Here is a 16,354-nt window from a genome sequence, read left to right on the forward strand (position 1 = left end):
CAACAGACTCCTCAGACCTTCACTCAAGTCTAATCTGTCCCCATGACATCCAAACATGCACTCATTTCATGTTCCTTGTGATGCAACATTGTCCTATTTGACCCAGAGATGAGCTTCCGACCCCATATCCACTCCATCACCAAGACCGCCTACTTCCACCTCTGTAACATTGCCCGTCTCTGCCCGTGCATCAGCTTATCTGCTGTTGAAACACTCATCCATTCCTTTGTTACCTCTAGACTTCACTATTTTAGTGTTCTCCTGGCCGGCCTCACATCTTCCACCCTCCATAAACCTGAGCTCATCTAAAACTCTGCTGCCCGTATCCTAACTTACACCAAGTCCCATTCATCCATCACCTATATTGACTTACATGGGTTCCCTGTCCAACAACGCCTTGATTTTAACCTCCTCCAGCCCTACAACCTCCCCGAGATCTCTGCACTCCTCCAATTCTGGCCTCTTGCGCACCCCTCCATTCAACTACCTAGGCCACAAACTCTGGAATTTCCTCCCTAAACCATTCCGCCACTCTACCTCTCTCTCCTCCTTAAATACGCTTCTTAAAACCTAACTCCATGACCAAGTCTGTCCTAATATCTTCTTATGTGGCTCGGTGGCAAATTTTATTTGATAACGCTCCTGTGAAGCACCTTGGGATGTTTTAACATGTTAAAGGTTGAAAGAGAGGCGGAAAGGTAGGGAGGGAATTTCAGAGCTTATGGCCTGGGCAGCTGAAGGCACGGCTGCCAATGGTGATGCGATTAAAATCGGGGATGCACGAGAGGCCAGAATTGAAGGAGTGCAGAGATCTGAGGGTTTTTTTTATTCGTTCCGGGATGTGGGCATTGCTGGCAAGACCAGCATTTATTGCCCATCCCAAATTGCCCTTGAGAAGGTGGTGGTGAGCTGCCTTCTTGAACCGCTGCAGTCCTTGTGGTGAAGGTACTCGCACAGTGCTGTTAGAGAGGGAGTGCAAGGATTTTGATCCAGCGATGATGAAGGAACAGCGATATATTTCCAAGTCAGGATGGTGTGTAACTTGGAGGGGAAATTGCAGGTCGTGGTGTTCCCATGCGCCTTCTGCCCTTGTCCTTCTAGGTGGTAGAGGTCGCAGGTTTGGGAAGTGCTGCAGAAGAAGCCTTGCTGCAGTGCATCTTGTAGGTGGTACACTGCAACCACTCTGCACTGGTGGTGGAGGGAGTGAATGTTTAAGATGGTGGATGGGGGCTGCCAATTAAGCGGGCTGCTTTGTCCTGGATGGTGTTGAGCTTCTTGAGTGTTGTTGGAGCTGAACTCATCCAGGCAAGTGGAAAGTAGTCCATCACACTCCTGACTTGTGCCTTGTAGATGGTGGAAAGGCTTTGGCGAGTCAGGAGGTGAGACATTTGCCACAGAATACACAGCCTCTGACCTGCTTTTGTAGCCACAGTATCCAGTTAAGTTTCTAGTCAATGGTAACCCACAGGATATTGATGTTGGGGGATTCAGTGATGCTAATGCCGTTGAATGTCAAGGGGAGGTGATTAGATGCTCGCTTGTTGGAGATAGTCATTGCCTGCCACTTGTGTGGGGCGAATGTTACTTGCCACTTATCAGCCCAAGCCTGAATGTCGTCCAGGTCATGCTGTATGTGGGATGGACTGCTTCATTATCTGAGGAGTTGCAAATGGAACTGAACACTGCAATCATCAGCGAACATCCCCACTTCTGACCTTTTGATGGAGGGAAGGTCATTGATGAAGCAGCTGAAGATGGTTGGGCCTAGGACACTGCTCTGAGGAACTCCTGCAGCGATATCCTGGGGCTGAGATGATTGACCTCCAACAACCACAACCATCTTCTTTTGTGCTAGTTATGACTCCAGCCAGTGGAGACCTTTCCCACGATTCGCATTGACTTCAATTTTGCTAGGGCTCCTTGATGCCACACTCAGTCAAATGTTGCCTTGATGTCAAGGGCAGTAACTCTTGCATCACCTCTGGAATTCAGCTCTTTTGTCCATGTTTGGAACAAGGCTGTAATGAGGTCTGGAGCCGAGTGGTCTTGGCAGAACCCAAACTGAGCATCAATGAGCAGGTTATTGGTGAGTAAGTGCCACTTGATAGCACTGTCGACGACACCTTCCATCACTTTGCTGATGATTGAGAGTAGGCTACTAGGGCAATAATTGGCTGGATTGGATTTGTACTGCTTTTTGTGGGAAGGACATTCCTGGGCAGTTTTCCACATTGTCAGATATATGCCAGTGTCGTAGCTGTACTGGAACAGCTTGGTTAGAGGCATGGCTAGTTCTGCAGCACAAGTCTTCAGCACTACAGCCGGGATGTTGTCGGGGCCCATAGCCTTTGCTGTATCCAGTGCGCTCAGCCGTTTCTTGATATCTCGTGGAGTGAAACGAATTGGCTGAAGACTGGCTTCTGTGATGGTGGGGACCTCAGGAGGAGGCCGATATGTATCATCCACTCTGGCTGAAGATGGTTGCAAACACTTCAGCCTTGTCTTGTGCACCCGCATGCTGGGCTCTGCCATCATTGAAGATGGGGATGTTCATGGAGACTTCTCTTCCTGTTAGTTGTTTAATTGCCCACTGGATGTTGCAGGACTTTGATCTGATCTGTTGGTTGTGGGATCGCTTAGCTCTGTCTATAGCATGCTGCTTCTGCTGTTTAGCATGCATGTAATTCTATGTTGCAGCTTCCCCAGGTTGGCACCTCATTTTTAGGTACACCTGGTGCTGCTCCTGATTGAACCAGGGTTGGTCCCCTGGCTTGATGGTAAAGGTAGAGTGAGTGATATGCTGGGCCATGAGGATACAGATTGTGGTTGAATACAATTCTGCTGCTGCTGATGGCCCACAGCGCCTCATGGATACCCAGTTCTGAGCTGCCAGATCTGTTCTGAATCTATCCCATTTAGCATGGTGATTGTGCCACACAACATGATGGAGGGTGTCCTCAGTGTGAAAACGGGACTTCGTCTCCACAAGGACTGGGCGGTCGTCACTGCTACCAATACTATCATGAACAGATGCATCTGTGACAGGTAGATTGGTGAGGACGAGGTCAAGTAGGATTTTCCCTCGTGTTGGTTTTCTCACCACCTGCCGCAGGTCCAGTCTGGCAGCTATGTCCTTCAGGACTTGGTCAGCTCAGTCAGTAGTGGTGCTACCGAGCCACTCTTGGTGATGGACATTGAAGTCCCCCACCCAGAGTACATTCTGTGTCCTTGCTTCTTCCAAGTGGTGTTTAACATGGAGGAGGGCTAATTCATCAGCTGAGGGAGGGTGGTAGGTAGTAATCAGCAGGAGGTTTCCTTGCCCATGTTGAATGTTGAGGACACCCAGGGCCACTCACTCCAGACTGTATACCACTAGTGCCGACACCGTCGGTGGGGCAGGACATACCCAGGGATGATGATGGAGGAGTCTGGGACATTGGCTGAAAGGTATGATACTGTGAGTAAGGCTGTTGTTTATCTAGTCTGTGGGACAGCTCTCCCAATTTTGGCACATGTCCCCAGATATTAGTGAGGAGGACTTTGCAGGGTCAACTGGGCTGGGTGTGCCATTGTCGTGTCCAAAGCCAGTGCTTAGGTCAATGCTGGGTGGTCCGTCCAGTTTTATTATTATTGTTTCTCGTAGCGGTTTGTTACAACTGAGTGGTTTGCTAGGCCATTCTGAGGGCAGTTAAGAGTCAATCAAATTGCTGTGGGTTTGGAGTCACATATAGGCCAGACCATTACCATTATAGGCTAGTACCATTACTGACACTAGCTTTTTATTTCAGATTATTTAATTAACTGAATTTAAATTCCTCAGCTGCCGTGGTGGGATTTGAATTCACATTTCCATATCATTAGTCCAGGCCTCTGGATTACTAGTCCAGTAACATAACCACTATGCTACCGTTCCCTGTTGTAGGGCTGGAGAAGGTTATAGAAGGACGAGGCCATGGAGGGATTTGAAAACAAGGATGAGAATTTAAAAATTGAGGTGTTACTGGATCGGGAGTCAATGTAGATCTGCGAGCACAGAGGTGATGGGTGAACGGGACTTGGTGCGAGTTAGGATATGGACAGCAGAGTTTTGGATGAGCTCAAGTTTATGTAGGGTGGAAGGTCGGAGGCTGGTAAGTAGAGCATTGGAATAGTCAAGTCTAGAGGTAACAAAGGCATGGATGAGAATTTCAGCAGCAGATGAGGCAGGGGCGGACTCAGGCAATGTTACGGAGGTGGAAGTAGGCGATGGAGTGGGTATGTGATCGGAAGCTCATCTCTGGGACAAATACAACACCAAGGTTGCGAATGGTCTGGTTCAGTCTCAGACAGTTACCAGGGAGACTGATGGAGTCGGTGGCTAAGGAACAGAGTTTGTGGCGGGGACCGAAGACAACAGCTTCAGTCCTCCCAATATTTAGTTGGAGGAAATTTCTGCTCATCCAGTACTGGATGTTGGACAAGCAGTGTGACAAATCACAGACAATGGAGGGGTCGAGAGAGGATGTGGTGGGGTAGAGCTGGGTGTTGTCAGGGTACCTGTGGAACCTGACTTTGTGTTTTCAGATGATGTCACCGAGGGGCAGTAGGTAGATGAGAAATGGAAGGGGGCCAAGGATAGATCCTTGGGAGACTCCAGAGGTAACAATGCAGGAGCAGGAAGAGAAGCCATTGCAGGTGATTCTCTGGTTACGATTAGATAGATAAGAATGGAACTAGGCGACGGCAGTCCCACCCAGCTGGACAATGGAGGAGAGGCATTGGAGGAGGATGGTGTGGTCAGTTGTGTCAAAGGCTGCAGAGAGGTCGAGAAGGACGAGGATAGTTTACCACGGTCACAGTCACGTAGGATGTCATTTGTGACTTTGATAACGGCCGTGACTTTGGGCTCAGTTTCTGCTCCTCCACTGGGACCTTTACCCTGAACACTACACTAACTCTGACCTGTTCCTGTCTGTTTCCATATTGCTCTGGATTCTGCTGAATAATTTCTGCTTTGCTGGTATCCGCTTGCTTCCCATAGCCAAAGTATCTGTTCTGTTCTACTCATCCTTCAGAACTCCTCCATCACTTCAATGGATTGGGTTGGACTGGCTCCTCAGGGTCCTGCTGCTGCTCCTACCTTATGTGCTTCTCGCTGCCCTGCAAACAGCTCCTTAATCTGCACTGATCTCATGACTTTACCCTTCCCCCTCCCCCCTCCCCTAGCCTTCAATGCCCTTGGTCCTCGGGTTTCACTTCCACTGCACTTTGCTCCTCTGGTAGAGTCATAGGGCTGGATTTTAATTCAGGGGCGGGCTGGGGTCGTGTAATCCGCATTTCATGTTATCCATCCGAATCTAAATCGACATGGGAGAATGATGAGATTTTAACTTAATTGGCCAATTGAGTTCCAATGTGTGGGAACCCATGGCAAATGAGTTTTTCCAGTCTGAAAGTCGCCTCTGATGACATCATCATTGCTGCTGCATTTAAGGTCTGCAACAAGCCTTGCTTCTTCTGCAGACTGCCAACCTTTTGGCCTTTCATGCTACAGGGACCTGGAGGCAGAATGACCAGCGAGAGACCTAGGTCTGCTCCCAGGTTTGATGACGTTGCCTTGCAGGCTTTAGTTGAGGGAGCAAGATCTCATAAAGAGGTGCTCTTCCCTTCTTCAGGGAGGAAGAAGCCTCCCCAGCAGACCAAGGCTGTGTGGATCCAGGTGGCAGAGGAGGTCAACTCATTATCAGTAACCCGCAGAACCTGGATTCAATGCAAGAAGAGATTTCATGACCTTCTGCGCACTGGAAAAGTGAGTATGAATTTCCCATCACCCTCAATCTGATCCCCATTGCCTCTCCTCACCAGCACTCAGCTTTAGCAATCTCTTCCTCCACATCCCACTTGACACTGACATCCATGCACCCTTACCCATTCCCTCTCTCTCTATGGTCACATTCACCTAACTATTCGACTATGCAGCCCTCACACTCCCTATCACTGTGATGCTATGAAAACAACTGACAACACACAGGGAGCGCCCTTGGTCTTGCCACCTCACTCCATCTTTGTCTCCTTCTAAGTATCTATGCTATGGAATCTCTACACTCATTCCTTCATTCTCACTCAACCTCCACTTCTCTCCCTCATTGCAGGAAAAGAGAGCTCACAATAAGCGAGAAAGAGCGAGGACAGGAGGAGGGCCACCCTCAGTAGCCCACCTCACCGCCTGGGAGGAGGCGGTCCTGGAGATCGTAGGAGTGGAGGAAGATGCGCAAGTGGGGGACGGACAGAGGGGTGCATCACAGCAAGCTGGTGACAGAATAGTTTTCCATCTCTCTTGACATTGCATGAGTCGCTGATAATGATTCTGAAGTTCTAACATGCAATGTGCATGTAACCTTGGCATCGCATCTCTGACTCTTTCCTTTACTCCCCCACAGGACCATCGCAAGCACCCGTCCCCACTAGCCAGGAGGAAGAGCATGAGCCTCAAGACTCCTCAGAGGAAGCTGCAACCTCTGAGGGCGCAGCGTCAGCAGAATTCAGCGCATCAGCACCAGCACAGACACTTGCACCTCGGTGGGACCTTCGGGACATAGAGTCGTGTTGTCACCTGGTGTATCACAGCTCACAAGTGAGCATCAGCAGATTGTGGAGACAGGGACAGCAGTAGAGAGTCCTAGTCGGAGGGTGCAGGACACTGCCAGCTCGGCTCCGCTGCATGTCGACCCTCTGCCTCTGGGTCTATCCATAAGATCAGTGGTGCTGGAACTCCAGGAACAGATGCAGGAGTCTCTGGCAGGTTTTGTCTCCAGGGTCGATGTGAGTGTGGAGCGAATGGAGGAGTCCATAGTGAACATGAGCAGAGCCTTTGTGGAGTCATTGGCGCATGAACGCATCACCATGGAAAGCATGGCAACCTCCATGGAGGTGATAAGTTGCCAGAGTGCAGAAAACATGGTGAGTGTTCAGAATAGAATGACATCTCTGGAGGAGCGATGGTCATCTATTGAACAGAGAAACCAGACCTTCATGGAAGTCCTTCTGAGTAGGACTGCCAGTGCAGATACTGGTCCCCATGGCCCCCCTGATGTGCAGCAAGGTGCTCTCAGGCCACTTGCAAGCGCTGAGGGGGACCTGACCCATGAGAGGGAAGTTGGTGGCAGACATCAAGGAAGTGGGGGCTCCTCTCCAAGCGCTCACACTTCCATGCCACTGCAGAGCCCTCGGTCAGAGCCCCACCAGAGTCCACACCCATCTGAGATCGGCGTCTCAACCCCTGCACAGCCGCAGGAGCAGCAGACTGTTGCTGAGCCCTCACAGGTTCGCAATCCCAGAGGACGCCCGCCAAAGGTGTTGAGACAGGAGCAGCAGGAAAGTGAGCAAGGGGCCTCCACATCTGCTGAAACCACAGGGGAAGCACCACGTAGGAGCACGCGTAAGAGAAAGATACTGCACAAATAGTCACAAGGGTAGTCACTTGGGTGAAATTTGATGATTTCTGTGAAAAAGCCATCAGATGAATAATGTAAATAAAAAATCTGATGGCTACTGCTGTAGTTGTGGCGTGTGTCATTTCGCGAATGGGACTTTCACATTGAGGGCTTAAGATTACTTGCAATTGTCAGTATGGTGGTCAAATTGCTAGGAATCCGCTGGTCCTTGGCCATTGTCGATGCTCAGCTAAGAAGCTGCGAGGCAAAAGTGCTTGATTGGCTAGGCTAAGCAAATCTGGCCAAGATGAGTGCGTTCCTTGCATCCCGGGCAGCAATGTTCTCGCGTACTGCTGCCGCTAGTTGATGGGCCTCTGCAAGATGTTCATTTTTGCTCTCCTCCTCCTCCTCATCTGAGCCACTTGGTCCTCAGGAATCTGCAAGCCACGACGCTGTGCCATGTTGTGAAGTGCACAGCAAACCACAACGATTCTGGAGACCCTGACTGCTAAGTACTGCAGGGCTCCACCTGATCTATCCAGGCATCTGAAGCGCATCTTCAGCAAACCGATGGTTTGCTCGATTATGGCTCTGGTGGACATGTGGCTGGAGTTGTAGCTCTCCACAGCTTCGTTGGATGGGCTCCTCAACGGCGTCATTAGCCACATCTTCAGGGGATAGCCCTCGTCTCCAAGTAGCCATCCGTTAAGTTGGTCTGGCGGACTGAATAGCGGAGGCACACTAGACTGGCACAGTATGAAGGAGTCATGGCAACTGCCAGGGTACTTGGCACAAACATGCAAAATTTCCTTCTTGTGGTCACACACCAGCTGAACGTTAAGGGAGTGGAAGCCCTTGCGATTGACAAAAATACCTGGATTGCGATGGGGTGCCTTAAGGGCCACATGTGTGCAGTCAACGATGCCCTGCACCCTTGGAAAGCCTGCCAAATTAGCTAATCCAACCGCACGCGCCGTGACACTTGCTTGATGCTTGGTGAAATGGATGTGATTGTGCGCGATGGCAAAGAGGGCATCGGTTACCTGCATGATGCAAGTGTGTGCGGCCGCCTGGGAGATGCCGCTGATGTCTACTGCTGATCCCTGGAATGAGCCTGAGGCAAAAAAGTTGAGTGCGGTGGTGACTTTGATGGCCACTGGTAAGGGTTGTCCACCTGGTCCTCTGGGCTGCAGGTCTTGGTGCAGCATTGCGCAGATGTCACCCACTACCTCTCGCGAAAGTTGGAGCCGCCTTTGGCACTGCTACTCAGACATGTTGAGGTAGCTGACCCTGTGTCTGTAGACCCTGTTTGGGGGGTATCTCCTGCGCCGACGGGCTTCCATGCGCTGGCCCCTTCTGGCCTGTGCAGCTTCAGGTGGGTGAGCAGCAGCTTGGCGCTCCTGTTGTTGCTGCTGATGTTGGTGCTGCTGTTGTTCATGGTTCTGCTGGTGCCGCGGCTGGTCTTCGTCCTCATCTAATGTCCAGAAGGGAAGGAAATAAATGGCTCCCATGCTTCTGGTATAAGCCTCAGTTGAGGAAGCGCTCAGTGAAGGTAGCGAGAGGGGTTTCCCAGGAGGTCACACTGGAGATGGGTGTCAGGCTCCATACTTCCACAGCTGTGGTTATGCCTTCTAAAAGTTCCCCCAGACCTGAGACTACAAAGTCCTGCCACCTGCAAATGATGGCTGATCAAATCTCCTCTTTAATGGTTGAGCTGCAGCTGATGGTCAGCAATCCAATTGAGCTCCTGCCAGGTTTCACCATCGTGTTTCAGAACAGGCGTGTTTCACGTGGGAAAAGGGTTAAAATCGCAAAGGCATTTCAAAATGGCATTATAGAGGCAATTTAGGGCTTGTTAAGGGCTTTAACGGCCTATCCCACCTCGGAGGCAGGACGGAGACGGGACCATTAGACATGAATGAATGAAAATTGCTTGGAGGCGGGGTTGGGCCCGCACGCCAGCTTTTGCAATTTTAACCCACCACACGCCTCCAATCCTGCCTCCACGGCCCAATGAAAATCCTGCCCATAGAGTTATACAGCACAGAAAGAGGCCCTTCGGCCCATCGTGTCTGCGCCGGCCATCAAGCCCTATCTATTCTAATCCCATTTTCCAGCACATGGTCCGTAGCCTTGTATGCTATGGCGTTTCCAGTGCTCATCTAAATGCTTCTTGAATGTTGTGAGGGTTCCTGCCTCTACCACCCTTTCAGGCAGTGAGTTCCAGATTCCAACCACCCTCTGGGTGAAAACATTTTTCCTCAAATCCCCTCTAAACCTCCTGCCCCTTACCTTGAAACTATGCCCCCTGGTTATTGACCCCTCCACTAAGGGGAAAAGTTCCTTTCTATCTACCCTATCTATGCCCCTCATAATTTTGTATACCTCAATCAGGTCCTACCTCAGCCTTCTCTGCTCTAACGAAAATATCCCCAGCCTGTCCAGTCTCTCTTCATAGCTGAAGCGCTCCAGCCCAGGTAACCTCCTGGTGAATCTCCTCTGCACCCTCTCCAATGCAATCACATCCTTCCTATAGTGTTGCAACCAGAACTGCACACAGTATTCCAGCTGTGGCCTAACTAGCATTTTGTACAGCTCCATCATAACCTCCCTGTTCTTATATTCTGTGCCTCGGCTAATGAAGGCAAGTATCCCGTATGCTTTTTGAACCACCTTATCTACCTGTCCTGCTGCCTTCAGGGATCTATGTACATGCACACCAAGGTCCCTCTGATCCTCTGTCCTTCCTAGGGTCCTACCATGCATTATGTATTCCCTTGTCTTGTTAGTCCTCCCAAAATGCATCACCTCACACTTTTCAGGGTTAAATTCCATTTGCCACTGTTCTGCCCATCTGACCAACCCGTCTATATCGTCCTGTAGCCTAAGGCTTCCCTCCTCGCTATTTACCACTCCACCAATTTTCATGTAATCTGCGAACTTACTGATCATAACTCTTACATTCATATCTAAATCATTAATGTACATTACAAACAGCAAAGGACCCAGCACCGATCCCTGCGGTACACCACTGGACATAGGCTTCAAAAACAAGTCACAAAAACAACCTTCGACCATCACCCTCTGCCTCCTGCCACTAAGCCAATTTTGGATCCAATGTGCCAAATTGCCCTGGATCCCATGGGCTCTTACCTTCTTGACCACTATCCCTTTTTTTTTTTCTTTTGGCCCCTCGCAGACTCTCCTCACCCAGCCATGCCACCTCTCATTTATCCCCTCTGAGGTACTTTATCCTCCCAAATCCTACCCCAACCCATCCCTATTCCTCTGCCTTCCTACTGTCCTGCCACCGACCCATGTTTGATTTCCCCTTGAGTGAGCACATGCCCGGTAATCTGTGGCTCTCTTGGCATTCTGCATAGAGCCCATTCTGGCACCTGTCGCTGCATCTTTACGAGCAGCAACCCCAACTGCCCATGTTCCTTTCATGCCAACCTTACTGTTCAGCGTGCCCGCTGGGTGCTAACCTTGCCGACCTCCTTCCTGTCCTCACTCCACCCACTACTGTCTCCTTGGTTTCTGCCAGCAGTTCAACAGTCACTGCTCCTCTCCTCATCCTGGCTGTGAAATTTGGCTCACTGGTAGTGCCAGGTTGCCCCTTACTGAAGCTTCCTTTCTGGCTACACTTTCTACCACCTACCCCACCCAAATCGTCACAGTAATGGTGTGGCCCTTATGACCAACTCACATCTTGGTCTCTCCTCCTGTCTTTCTGGCATCTTCTCATCCTTCAAGCACCCCAGTCTATGCCATTCCTTTCACCTGTCCTTTTAAATCCTCATTGTCTACCAACCCACAATCCCCACCCCAAAGTTTCTCCCCAAGATATCCTCCCCCTTTTCTCCCTCAGCCTCTCCACTGAGTGACTCCTCACGCTGGGTGATTATAAACTCCATCTCAGCTCCCCTTGCCTCTCTCCTCTGAATTCACCGCTCTCCCTCCATATAAACTCTCCTACCCATATTCACGTCCTTGCTCTCAACCTTATCATCTCCCATGGCCTCTCTACTCCGTGGTCTCTATCTCTGACAAGGCCATCTCCAGTCACTTCCTTGTATCACTCATCACTCACATCCCCTTCCAACCCCACTTCCTTCTGCATCCGCTCTGGTAAAAACCTCTCCCCCTAGTTGCTTACAACTACACTTTCAAATTTCCAACTAACTAGTCTTTGGCCTTCCATTTGCCACTTTAGCTCTGCAGCCATCAATTTGCTCAACCACTCCCTCACCTTCACCTTCGACAACCTTGTCCCCATCCAAACCGTCACTGTCTCCCATGCCAGATGATTTTCTCCCCCACCCCAGTTCTGGCTCACATGTGTGTCCCCTCATGCCCAAGAGGCACAGACTTGAGCGTATTGGACATACAACTGGTTTTGCCATTCATCACCTGATCTGGCTGGACCACATCAAGCACCAAAACATGTTCAAATCCCTTCATGGCTTGACCCTTCCCTATCTCTGTAACCTTCTCCAGCCCTAATACCCTCCCTGAACTGTGACTCCAGCCTCATGCATCCACCCTTCCCTTAACACCACTAATGGACACTGTGCCTTCAGCCACTTGGACCTCATACCCTGGAATTCCCTCCCTAAATCTCTCTATCTCCTTTCCCCTTCTTTAAGATCCTCCTTAAAAACCACCTCTTCTATCAAGCTTTTAGTCCTCCCATTTAATATATCCTACTTTGGCTCTGCATCCATTAAAAAAAAATGATGGCTCTGTGAATACAAATTGATGCAGTTTTTTTTAAACTCCAGCTTTCATGGAAAAAAAATTAATTTATGTTGTACTGTTTAAAAACAATTCTGTGGCACTTTGAGACCTGACTAGCCTTAATCCTGCTGGCCCTGACATCCCTCAGTGTCACAGCCTCCTCCTCCTGGCCCTCACATCCCTCTCAGTTCCATCTTCCAACATTCGATGGAATCTGGAACAGTACCCATGGATTGGAGGGTAGCTAATGTTACCCCACTATTCAAAAAAGGTGGTAGAGAGAAAACGGGGAATTATAGACCGGTAAGCCTGACATCGGTAGTGGGGAAAATGCTAGAGTCCATTATAAAAGATGTAATAGCAGAGCACTTGGAAAACAGTGACAGGATCGGACAAAGTCAACATGGATTTACATAAGGTAAATCGTGCTTGACTAATCTACTGGAATTTTTTGAGGATGTAACTGGTAAAATAGATAAGGGAGAACCAGTGGATGTGGTGTATTTGGACTTTCAGAAGGCTTTCGATAAGGTCCCGCATAAGAGATTAGTGTGTAAAGTTAAGGCACATGGGATTGGGGGCAAGGTATTGACTTGGATAGAGAACTGGTTGGCAGACAGAAAGCAAAGAGTTGGAATAAACGGGTCTTTTTCCGAGTGGCAGGCAGCGAGTAGTGGGGTACCGCAGGGATCGGTCCTTGGACCCCAGCTATTCACAATATATATTAATGATCTAGACAAGGGAACTGGATGTAATATCTCCAAATTTGCAGACGACACAAAGCTGGGTGGGCAAGTGTGCTGTGAGGAGGATGCCAAGGAACTCCAGGATGATTTGGACAGGTTGGGTGATTGGGCAAAAGCATGGCAGATGCAAAATAACGTGGATAAATGTGAGGTTATCCACTTTGGTGGCAAAAACAGGAAGGCAGATTATCTGAATGGCAATAGATTGGGAGAAGGAGAAGTGCAACGAGACCTGGGTGTCCTTGTGCACCAGTCGCTGAAGGTAAGCATGCAGGTGCAGAGGGCGGTTAAGAAGGCAAATGGTATGTTGGCCTTCGTAGTGAGAGGGTTTGAGTACAGGAACAAGGATGTGAGACCACATCTTGAGTATTGTGTGCAGTTTTGGTCGCCTTATCTGAGGAAGGATGTTCTTGCCATGGAAGGAGTTCAGCGAAGATTCACCAGGCTGATGCCTGTCATGGCAGGAATGACGTATGAGGAGAGATTGGGATGATTGGGCTAATACTCGCTGGAGTTTAGAAGAATGAGAGGGGATCTCATTGAAACTTATAAAATTCTGATAGGACTGGAAAGACTAGATGCTGGAAGGATGTTCCCGATGGTCGGGGAGTCCAGAACCAGGGATCACAGTCTAAGGATAAGGGGTAGGCCATTTAGGACAGAAATGAGGAGGAATTTCTTCACCCAGAGAATGGTGAACCTGTGGAATTCTCTACCACAGAAGCCAGTAGAAGCCAATTCATTCATCTTCTTTCTTATCTATATATATAAAGGAATCGATCTGTCTGTCTGTCCTTCTGTCTGTCCTTCTGTCTGTCCTCGGGTGTGCGTCTGTCCGGCTATGCGTTCGAAAGTTACAGAGCGTACCTACGTGTGCGTTACGTCGAAAGAAAGCTCACCGTTCCAAAACGATGGTAAGCGTATTTACGTTTCGGCCGGACAAAAATTGCGCCCGCGGTATCCGAAAAACCTTCAAAATTCCGCTCATTAGCATCTCATTATCCGCTCATTAGCGACAGAGTGACCTCGAGGTCGACCAATCGTACGCCAGGTTCCTGGCGCGTGCAGCCGGGCCCTCCTACGGTCGAGTGACGGGACGATTGACCAATCCTATGCTTTGGTGACCTGACGGTCGACCAATCGGTGCGTGTGTGGGCGGGCCTTATTGTTCTGAACCGAGGTGAGTAGCCGCCATCTTGCTTCCATTCTTTTTCCTGCTTTCTGCGTATTTCTTTTCAAATATACATTTCCAGCAAAATAAAATTGCTTTTATTAAATTGTTTTAAAAAAAACTTCATTCATTTGTAAATATTTTCTCTAACCCGAAGATTCTTTTTCCTACCTTTCCCCGTTTTTGTTAGGCCTCAAAGCCTGGGCCTTTCTTGCCCAGCCAGGCCCGAGCTAGGTAATTGTCCCACGGCTTCTGCAAAGCTCCTCACCGCGCACCCCCCCCCGCCCGGTGTCACATTACCCGGGGCAACGGCGTCAGCCACGAGGGTCACGAAGGTCAGGGTGCGCGCGCAGCAGGAGCAGCTGAGACGCGGCGTCTCTCTCTGTTCCCCGCTCGGCTCGGGAGGCCCCCCCCCCCCTGGTGTCACGTTACCCGGGGCAACGGCATCAGCCACGAGGGCCACGAGGGTCAGGGTGCGCGCGCAGCAGGAGCAGCTGAGACGCGGCGTCTCTCTCTGTTCCCCGCTCGGCTCGGGCGGGGGGGGGGGCGGGGATCTCGGGCGGGGCTTGGAGAGCGGGAAGGGTTACCCCAGCAACTGGGCCCGCCGGCCGTCTCTCACAGCCGCAATCGGCGGACTTGAAGCCAGCTCGGGAGGGCGGGGGGCCGGTGCTCGGGAGATCGGGCCTCCGGAGTTCGGTGCTTGGTTGGGGGGGGGCGAACCTTGGGGGGGGGCCTCGGGAGATCGGGGGGGGGTAGGGGGGCGAGCCTCGGGAGATCGGGGGGGCTCGGGAGATCGGGGGGGCGGGCCTCGGGAGATCGGAGGGGGCGGGCCTCGGGGGGGGCGTGGCTCGGGTGATTGGGGGGGGCAGAGATCAGGGGGCTCGGGGACTCTCCCCCTCCCCCCCTCTTTCCCCCTCCCCCTCCTCCCCTTCCCCTTCCCCCTCTTCCCCCCTCCCCTTCCCCCTCCCCCCTTCCCCCCTCACCCCCTCTTCCCCCCTCACCTTCCCCCCCTCTTCCCCCCTTCCCTTCCCCCCCTCCCCTTCCCCCCTCTTCCCCCCTCCCCTTCCCCCACTCTTCCCCCCCTCCCCTTCCCCCACTCTTCCTCTTCCCCCCTCCCCTTCCCCCCTCCCCTTCGCCCCTCCCCTTCCCCACCTCCCCTTCCCCACCTCCCCTTCCCCTCTTCCCCTTCCCCACCCCCTCTTCCCCCCCTCCCCTTCCCCCCTCCTCTTCCCCCCCTCTTCCCCCCAGTCGCTCTCTCTTCCCCCCAGTCGCTCTCTCTCTTCCCCCCAGTCGCTCTCTCTCTTCCCCCCCAGTCGCTCTCTCTCTTCCAACAACAACATGCCCTTGAAAAAGCCTCGGCACCGCCGGGCACTCCAGCTAGTCTATATATATAAACGGATCGATCTGTCTGTCTGTCTGTCCTCGGGTGTGCGTCTGTCCGGCTATGCGCTCGAAAGTTATAGAGTGTACCTACGCGCGCGTTACCTCCAAAGAAAGCTTACGGTTCCGGGACGGTCGTAAGTGTATTTACTTTTCGGTCGGACGAAAATTGTTTGCGCCTTATGCAAAAAAAACCTTCAAAATTAAACTCATTATCTGCTACTTAGCATTGATTGACTGACGTCAAGGTTCGACCAATCCTGTGCCGTCACGATTGACCAATCCTACAGTACAGTCCCCTGATGGTTGGCCAATCGGTGTGTGTGTGTGGGCGGGACTAATCGTTTTCATCTCAGCGATGTGGCAGCCATTGTTTCACTGCTTCCAGCTCAAACTACTCTGCTTATCCAGCTTTGAAAAAGTTAGTATCTCTTTTAAAAATAACATAAGATTTACCAAAAAAGTTTTATAAGTACTTTCACTTTCATCTTTCAAGGTATTAAAAGGTAGCAATGTTGCCCGGCAGCAGATTGACAAAGACACAGAGACAGGGCCCAAAAGCCTGGGACTCGATTTAAAATGTTGCCCGGCAGCAGATTCACAGAGGGACACAGAGAGGCCCCAAAGCCTCGCACTCGATTTAAACCGCCCGGCCCAAAACAGCCCTGGCAAAACCAGGCTCCCCCAGCTAGTGTATGAATGAAAGAGTATGTCTCTCTCTCTGTCTGTCTGTCTGGCTATACAATCAAAAGTTATAGAGCGTACCTACACATATGATATATCAAAAGAAAGCTTATCATTAGGGGAGTCTAATAGGTGTATTTACTTTTTGGTCAGACAAAAATTGTTCAGACAGTATACAAAAAAGGTTCAGAAAATGGCAAAATTCCGCTCATTAGCGTTGA

At 50.7% G+C, this 16,354-nt stretch overlaps 1 protein-coding gene across 9 annotated transcripts in view; it reads left to right on the plus strand.

Moving 5' to 3' along the window:
* mia2 (MIA SH3 domain ER export factor 2) overlaps positions 1-16,354 on the plus strand; it is a 71,785-nt gene that overhangs the window by 22,039 nt on the left and 33,392 nt on the right. The gene's annotated exons all lie outside the window — the stretch shown is intronic.

The sequence above is a fragment of the Somniosus microcephalus genome, chromosome 12 (assembly GCF_052327205.1).
Source record: "Somniosus microcephalus isolate GS21.2 chromosome 12, FLI_Smic_1.0, whole genome shotgun sequence".
Classification (NCBI taxonomy): domain Eukaryota; kingdom Metazoa; phylum Chordata; class Chondrichthyes; order Squaliformes; family Somniosidae; genus Somniosus; species Somniosus microcephalus.